General features: G+C 35.6%; 1 protein-coding gene across 1 annotated transcript in view; it reads left to right on the top strand.

Annotated features, from left to right (window-relative positions):
• Nucleotides 1–6,699: 6,699 nt before the first annotated feature.
• The window catches only part of LOC107744220 (plexin-B2-like), a 125,798-nt gene continuing 123,644 nt past the window's right edge, over nucleotides 6,700–8,853 (top strand). Inside the window, exon 1 of the mRNA XM_016557747.1 lies at nucleotides 6,700–6,767. The gene's annotated coding sequence lies outside the window, so the exon portion shown is untranslated. The remainder of the gene's footprint in view (nucleotides 6,768–8,853) is intronic.

Genomic DNA, 8,853 nt, shown 5'->3' with positions numbered 1-8,853 from the left:
GATGGAAAATGTTTTTCTTTGCATTTTTGAAAAGTTTTGCATACAGACAACAACGTTGTCAAAATGATCCCGTTCACATGGATCCGCAAAAATGACTATAAACGCTGTATTATCATGCTAGGCCAGTAGATGGCGATGTCACTTTGTAAAGAAACATTACTGAACATGTAATACGCAAGTGCATGACGTCACCATTTTCACACTTTTGCGTTTTCATAGTAGCACGGAGATGATAACTATTGTTTTCAAAAAATTGCACTTTGAAACCCATTTCAAAAGTTTGCATTTCAGGTCCCCACAACGCCATCGTCATGTAAATGAATGGCCAAAATGCATAAAAAGTTTTCGGTTTTTAGTGAAGTGACGTGACATGTGGCCAAGTATGGTGACCCATACTCGGAATTAGTGCTCTGCATTTATCCCATCCAAAGTGCACACACACAGCAGTGAACACACACACACCGTGAACACACACCCGGAGCAGTGGGCAGCCATTTTTTTTAGGCCACGACTTCCCCACTTTTAGTTGAAAACAGTGTCATTAAAACACAACTGTTATTATATAAGCATTCATTTTTATTTATGAAATATATATATATAAAAATTAATTATTCTATTGTTTAATATTTATTGATCTATTTATTGAATAAATACTTATTATTTATGTATAAATTATATGAATATATAAACAAATTAAAGAATAAATCATTATATTTTATGTTTCATCCTAATATTTATTTTTATTTAAATAAAATTAAATACATTTAAATTAAACAAATTTATATATTTAATTATTTATTTATATTAATATTAATATTTATTTATTATTTATTTTTGTTATTGAATCATTTTTTATTTATAAAATATATGAATATAGAATTTTTTTTAAAATATTTATTCCTAATATTTGTTCATTTTTATTTAAAAAAATAAATACATTTAAATTAAACAAATGTTTTATTTATTGATTGATTGATTGCACTATTTTCCGTATACTTGCCAATAACACCCATGAAGGTAAGGTGAACTGAGAAAATTTTCTGTCCATAGTAAATATTATATATGAAATATATTTTACAATATTTTTATATTACTGAATTTCTAAAAATATTTGATATGGATTGTGTTCACCTGCCAGTAGCGGGTGTTGCAAAGTTAATTTTAGATTCTGTGAAGACTCTGCTTCATCTAAAGTGTTACCAGATGTTGTTTTCTATTGTGCTATAGATTTCTTGAATTTGCTCTGGATTGAGGGGTTTCTATCTGTGATAGCAGACTCTCTTCCAGTGAAGTTTTAGCACCATGTGTCTCTGCTCCGCCGTTCACCTCACAAACCTTTGTGTTTCAAAATCACCTCAGCATCACTGACCAGCGTTTCCTCAGGTAAAACCAAACAAACGAGAAACAGGCCAGAATCTGGATTTATATGTCTTATGTTCCCTTCTGAGACCAAAACTATCTTTATGTTGGCAGTTTCAGAGTAAACCGAGCAGGGACATGGTTTGAGGGAAACGTCTGTCTCGCTGACAGCATCAAACCTCTGGCTTTACTCACATGGACACTAACACGCTTCTCCAGCTCAGTTACACGCTACAGCTGAATCCCAATACATAAACCAGCTCTCGAATAGTATGTGAGGTTAGCATAGTAAAGCTTTCCTTTGGGATTCAGATTCCATTTCCTAAATGGGTCTGTTAATGATTTTTGTAGTGCTTTTGAGCTAGAAATATTTGTAAACAAGAAGTGTTTGCGAAATAATGGGATAATTTCCCATCAACTACATGAACAATCAGTAAACCGATCCACATCTCGTGAGCCTTAAGAACGAAACAGTAAGTTGAATGTCTATAACTATACTGGTTGTGGAGTATGTTTTTGATTCACTAAGAAGAGCTGGTTCATAAGAGACCATTATTTTGGAATCATTTGCACTGTTTCTGCGTTGTCTTTGGTTCAGTAGAACCAGTTCAAGAGAATCATCTGTTTGAATCATTTGGTCTGCACTGTTTGTTCTGTGTTTGATTTGCTAACAAAAAATGATTCAAAAGAGTCATTTGTTTGGGAATCATTATGCTGCACTGTTTGTTCTGTATGTGCTTGATTCACTAACAAGAACCAGTTCAAAAGAGGATTTTTTCATTTTTGAGGGAATCATTTGGTCTGCGCTGTTTGTGCTGTACTGTATGTGTTTGATTCACTAACAAGAATAGGTTCAAAAGAGGATTTGTTCAGGAATCATTTTGCATGCACTGCTTGTGTTGTACTGTACGTGTTTGATTCACTAACAAGAATAGGTTCAAAAGAGGATTTGTTCAGGAATCATTTTGCATGCACTGCTTGTGTTGTACTGTACGTGTTTGATTCACTAACAAGAATAGGTTCAAAAGAGGATTTGTTCAGGAATCATTTTGCATGCACTGCTTGTGTTGTACTGTACGTGTTTGATTCACTAACAAGAATAGGTTCAAAAGAGGATTTGTTCAGGAATCATTTTGCATGCACTGCGTGTGTTGTACTGTACATGTTTGATTCACTAACAAGAATTGGTTCAAAAGGGTTGTTTGTCCAGGAATCATTTTGCACGCACTGCTTGTGTTGTACTGTTCATGTTAGATACACTAACAAGAATTGGTTCAAAAGAGTTATTTGTTCAGGAATCTGAACTCTCTGTGCTATATGTGTTTGATTCACTAACAAGAACCAGTTTGAGAATCATTGGTTCTTTTGCTTTGTGTTTGATTCACTAACAAAAGTTGGTTCAAAAGAGTCAATTGTTTGGGAATCATTTGGTCTGCACTGTTTGTGCTAGATGTGTTTGATTCACTAACAAGAACTGAGTTAATAAGAGTAATTTGTTCATTGCTTCAGATGAAGAAAAATTAAGTGGAATGCAAGGCAGATTTTTTTTTAAGCAATGAATTTAGCTAGATGCTAATGCTTACATACAAACAAAACGGGGGGGTCTGAAATATCAAATGCATGATGCTGTGGCAGTATGTACTAATATTGGCGTACCGCAGGAGTCTTCAACAGGGGGTCCGCAGCCGTACCGCAGGGGTCCGTCAGTGATTAAACAGAAATACAATATTAAATTAACTTCAACCAAATGCTAAATCTTGCATTGTGTCGATCACATTAAAATGTATGAATTTAAATTCAAATGTACAAGTCTATACATCAATACTGATTATTTGAATGACTTTGCCATGTTAGCATCATGACAAAGTTTCCAAATATGCTACTATGCGTATCATATTATAGGTCAGGCTTGAAATATATTCATCTGTATGCGATATATACATAATAAATACTCAAAAGTATCTGTGAATTGTCTGTTTTTGAGGTTTAACCTGGAAGTCTGAGGTTAGAATACAATTCTGGTTTTGTCATATTTACTCATGACCTTCAGAAAGCATAATCATGTGGCAACTGCCGTTTTGTCACATGAAAACTTGATTGTTTTAAAGTCTGAAGGATTTTGACGGAGTCTTGACGTTTGTCTTTCCGGCAGAGCTGAAAGGAAACATCTAGTGAGAAGACGCCTTGAGTTTTTCTCTCTTTTGCGGTCTTCTGTCATTCTCTGTCACCCACATTCACTCGTCTCTGCTATAAAATCGCTGTCTCTTCGGTGAGAAATGTCTGCGTGTTGCCGTCTGGTGTAACTCCGTGTCCTCGGAGCCCAGGAGATTCAGGGATATGTGCGTTGAGGGGGGAGAAAAAAATTAATGGCTTTCATTTCTTTTGTCTTCAAATGAAATTCTCCTGACTTTTCCCTCCTCTCTGACACGCTGATTAATTCCAGCATGTTGTCTCTTTACATTAGGGCGTGAGTGGACCGGACCGCGGCTAAGCAAACCAATCTCATCCTGTTGCCATGGGAGCGCTTTCCTCGCACCGTTGGTATCTAGAGCTTGGCCCATCACCAGATCGAACGCGCACCAACTTCCTGTTCCTTCTGTGAGGGCTGTGAAAGAGCTCAGATGGAGCGTTTCACTCTGATTCTGGTCTGCTTGTAGTTTATCTACAGCAGGTTTATTATAGTTAACTAAAACCTTTAAAATGTTACTTGAAATAAAATAAATGTTAACGGAAATAAAAATCAAATATAAAAAATGAAAAACTAAAACCTATTTCATTTCAGCTAGTTGCTAAGGCATCATTTCTCATTTTCATGTAGTTTAACTTGATGTAGTAAAATAACTAAAACGGAAAAAAATATGTATTGACTTGTTTAAAAAAAATCATAAGATTGAAAATGGGTAATATAAAAATACAAACTAAGTATCTCAGTGATACTAAAATTACAGTGGTGCATTGCTGTTACCATAATAAGATTTTGTTTTTTAAACTGTATTTTCTTGTAATAACGAGATGCTATCTTGTTTAAACGAAATCTTTTCTTGTAATAATGAGATGTCATGTCGTTTAAATGAAATATAATATCTTGTTATTATGAGAAAATGTTGTTTAAGCAATATATTTTTTCGTAATGAATTTAAAAAAAAATTTTTTTATTAAATTTTAAAATTAGTGTCTCATTATTATTAAATATATCATTTTCATTACATCTTATTACAAGAAATGTTTTTTTTTAAATGAAATAGCATCTTGTTATTACAAGAAAACATGTACGCTATATGGGGGTTATTTCATGGATGTTATATTTGCAGCAACAATATTCTTACATGCTCACAGCAGCATGTTGTGGATGTATTGGCAGTAGCAAGTCTCGGTACTTGCTCCGCCGCAGCAGCGTAGCAGATCTATTCCGCCAAGACCAAATACATTAACACTGTCATGTACATTACCATGCCAATCCCTCTGAGAGTTGTCATGACAGAAATTGTTTTAACAACAACATTTCATGATTACGAGAAAATATGTTGTTTTAACAACAGCAACTCGTTATTACAAGAAAATATATTGTTTTAACTATATAACATCTCATTATGAGATTTCAAGGGAATAATCGACAATTATGATTTTTGTCATAATCGTGCAGCCCTAGTTAAAATGACATTTCATTATTACGATATAATTGAGTGGAAAAAATGTGGTAACAATGCGCCACCACATCAAATAACACTAACATACACTACAGTATATGGTGGTATTTCTTATGGGCAGGTGCAGAAAAAACAGGAAGAATCATATAATTGACGCTTTGAGAGAGATATGACATCTGCAAACAGTCCTTCAATCCGTCAAACAATCTTTCATAATGCTTTTGTCCTATTAAAGGTGCTATAAGGAATGGCTTTAATATCACAGATAAAACGTCTCCACTAGCTGATAGCTATCGCTGAAATAGGAGTGTCGAGACATCAGATCTATCTCTGTGACAGATCCAGATGCTGTGAAAAGATGATAAAAAGGATTTGGCGAGTGGCCAGAAGTCTTAGCCTGTCAATCATGTTGCATGTTTATGATTAAGAATGGCAGTTCTTAAGGAATGTAACAAGTCTGCTTCTATTAATGAGCCTTTAGTACCTGTATTTTGAAGAAGAAATATTTAGGAAATGAAGTGTGGTTGCATTGCCAAATAATGGAATCATTTCCCATCAACTACATTAACATAATCATGAAGTACACAATGATTTATGTCTCAAAGTCTTAAGTACGAAACAAAGACAGCAAGATACATGTGTTTGATTCACTAAAAACAAACAACTAATTAGAGACATGTTTTTCATTGACTTTCAAAAGAAGTATGTTGTTTGGCAATCAGTTGGTCTACACTGGTTACACTGTATGCATTTCAGTCACTGTAAAGAACTGGCTCATGAGTAGGGCTGGGTATCATTCAAAAATGTTTGATACCGATACCTTGACTTCGATACCGGTTCCTGAACGATACTTTTTTCGATACCAATTTTATGAAATCAATTTTAACAAGATTACATTATCTAAAAAAAAAAACTTTGGTTTTATTTTTCAGCTTGTTGATGTTTATACAATCTCAAAGACTCATCTCCTGAGCCACTGCACAAAGGAACAAAATGCTTCTAGCTTCCAGCGCTGTCTGCTTGTGTTCTCTCTTCCATGATCGCTGCTCTGACTCATAGGTAATAACAGATTTAATTTCAGCAACATTACATGGCCATAGTGCTGCAGGCTTATTGGCTCACTGACGCTGATGAGATTAACCCCTTAGGTATCGAAATTTGGTACCGAACGACGAGACGTTTTTCGATACGCGATGGTATCGAGGCAATTCGGTCAGTGCCTAAAAAGTATCGAACTCGATACCCAGCCCTACTCATGAGAGTCATTTGTTTGGGAATCATTTGGCCTGCATTGGTTGTGCTGTACAATATTTGTATGATTTGCTGAAAAGAACTGGTTAATAAGAGTTATTTGTTCAGGTATCATTTGGTCTGTATCGTTTGTGCTGTACGTGTTTAGATTCACTTCAGAGAAAAATTAGGAAAAAAGGAATCATTTGCTCTGCGTGTTATGTTTCAGTTCCTTATAAAGAACTGGCTCATAAGAGTCACTTGTTCAGGAATCGGTTGGTTTACGCTGGATGTTTTTGATTCACTAAAATCTTTTTGGAGCTACGCTTGAACAAAATAACCTATATCGGTGTGTAGCTTATAGCTCTAATATATTTCACTTTTTTATTTTTGTCTTTTTGAACAACAGATATCTTGAGACCAAACGATAGGAGGACAGGACCAGAAGACAACACGCCACGTCTCCACCTGAGCTCTGTATTAATGCACCAAGTTGCTTCAACTCTTTACAACACCGCAAACAGCCTGCAGGTAAATGATGAGCTATGCTTTCAGTTTTTGCCAAGAATTAGCATTGCTCATTGTGATTTATTGTTCCTAATTTCATTTTTAGTGAACATTTTTGTCTTTCTGTCTTTATAAATGCTATAAACACAAAGGAATAGTTAAACCTAAAAATGAAAATTTGCTTAAAATGTACTCACCCTCAGGCCATTCCTAGATTTTGATGAGTTAGTTTTTTCATCAGAACAGATTTGGAGAAATGTAGCATTATGGATCCACTGCGGTGAATGGGTGCCGTCAGAATGAGAGTCCAAACAGCTGATAAACACATCACAATAATCCACAAGTAATCCACACCACTCCAGTCCATCAATGCCTTGAGAAGTGAAAAGCTGCATATTTATAAGAAACAAATCAATAATTGAGATGTTTTAAATTTAAACTGTCACTTCTGACCAAAATGTGAGTCCGTAATCTATAATAATGCTTCTTTCAGTGAAAAAGTCCACTGTTTAGATTTGTTTTGGACTGTATTTGCTTGTAAACAGTGCTTGATCTGTGCATATTTCTCTACTGATTCAGACTAGATGACTTTTAGACTAGCGAAAGCAATATTATGGATAGAGGACTCATTTGATGTTAAACATATCTTAAAAAATGCTTTTGTTTATTAAAAACACAGCTCTTTCCCTTCACAAGATGTTCACTGATGGACTGGAGTGGTGTGGATTATTGTGGTGTTTTTATCAGCTGTTTGGACTCTCATTCTGACGGCACCCATTCACTGCAGAGCATCCATTGGTGAGCATGTGATGTAATGCTACATTTCTCCAAATCTGTTCTGATGAAGAAACAAACTCATCTACATCTTTGGATGGCCTGAGGGTGAGTACATTTTCAGCAAATGTTAATTTTTGCGTGAACTATTCCTTTAAGCCTCGCATGGTAAAATCACCGTAATGCTCAGCCTCAGGTGGCTTATTGGTTTATTCTGACCCGCCCGTCACCATCTGGCCCGTGTCCCCGTGATGCCATCTCCTCCGGTGTTGTATCGGAGATGCCCATCGACGTGCCCCTCTTAATCAGCGCACCTGTCCAAACAGATGTCCACGGGGATTTTGTTTATTGATCGCGTGTGCCTCTCGACCGCCTCCACGGTAGCCACAGGATGAACTCCTGGGGTCTCCGAGAGGAAATGAGAAATCGTTCTTGCTCATATCATTTGTTTTTTTAATATCTGATAAGCTTGCATGTGCTGGCTTTGTGTTTTATTTGTGCGGATCAGGGCTGACTCAGGCTGGGCTCCGCAGCTGTTTCTCAGGTACAATCCAGCAGCCTTGAACGAGAGGAAGCTTTGACAAAACGCTTCAGACGCATTGTGAGAGTGAAATCTGTCTGTTTGCTCCTGTTCGCTCTGTATTCAGGGTCTCAAGGTGATGCACCTGTCGGCCGTCTGGAGAGATTCTCACAGTGAGGGTTTCTGTCAGGACACATTGTCTTCAGGCGATAGCTTGTTAGTTTGGAGGTGGGATTCTCGATTTGAGCTCTGGGTTCAGTGGTGGTTAAAGTCAACATGAAACCGCATATGCAACTCATTTTAATCCTGTAGTGTGATGCATTTCTGCTTTATTAGGAATTGGTTTGATGGTGGAAAATGAGTTTTCCACATGTGAATGGAGCGAAAGTGAGTTTGTAGCTGGTAAAAACATTTATGGTTTTAGCCTTATTATTTACAAAAATATTGACAAAACTGTTAGGTGCCAAAGGTTCTTTTTTGTTTGTTCAATGGTTAATATTTTTGGGTTAGAAAACGAGATAAGAAAAGCAAAGAAAAAGAAAACATTTAATCATAACTATATTCTTTATTTGATACATTAATAAATGTTTTGGTTCAATTGTTTGGAAGTTTGATTAAGCTTCAGTTTGTTAAGGTTTAAGACACATTAATGACATTTTGTCTGTGTGAAATTGACTACAATTAATGTATATGACAAAATATTGTCTCATTTTAAAAAACATGGTTTGAAAACTATAAAAAACTAAACTAAAAAATGAAAATATTGACGAAATTGTTAGATTTTTTTTTTATTGTTAATTTTTTTCGGTGAGAGAA

Source organism: Sinocyclocheilus rhinocerous, unplaced genomic scaffold, assembly GCF_001515625.1.
Source record: "Sinocyclocheilus rhinocerous isolate Xijiao unplaced genomic scaffold, SAMN03320098_v1.1 scaffold2061, whole genome shotgun sequence".
In the NCBI taxonomy this organism is placed as follows: Eukaryota; Metazoa; Chordata; class Actinopteri; order Cypriniformes; family Cyprinidae; genus Sinocyclocheilus; species Sinocyclocheilus rhinocerous.
This window is presented reverse-complemented; position numbering and strand designations above follow the sequence as displayed.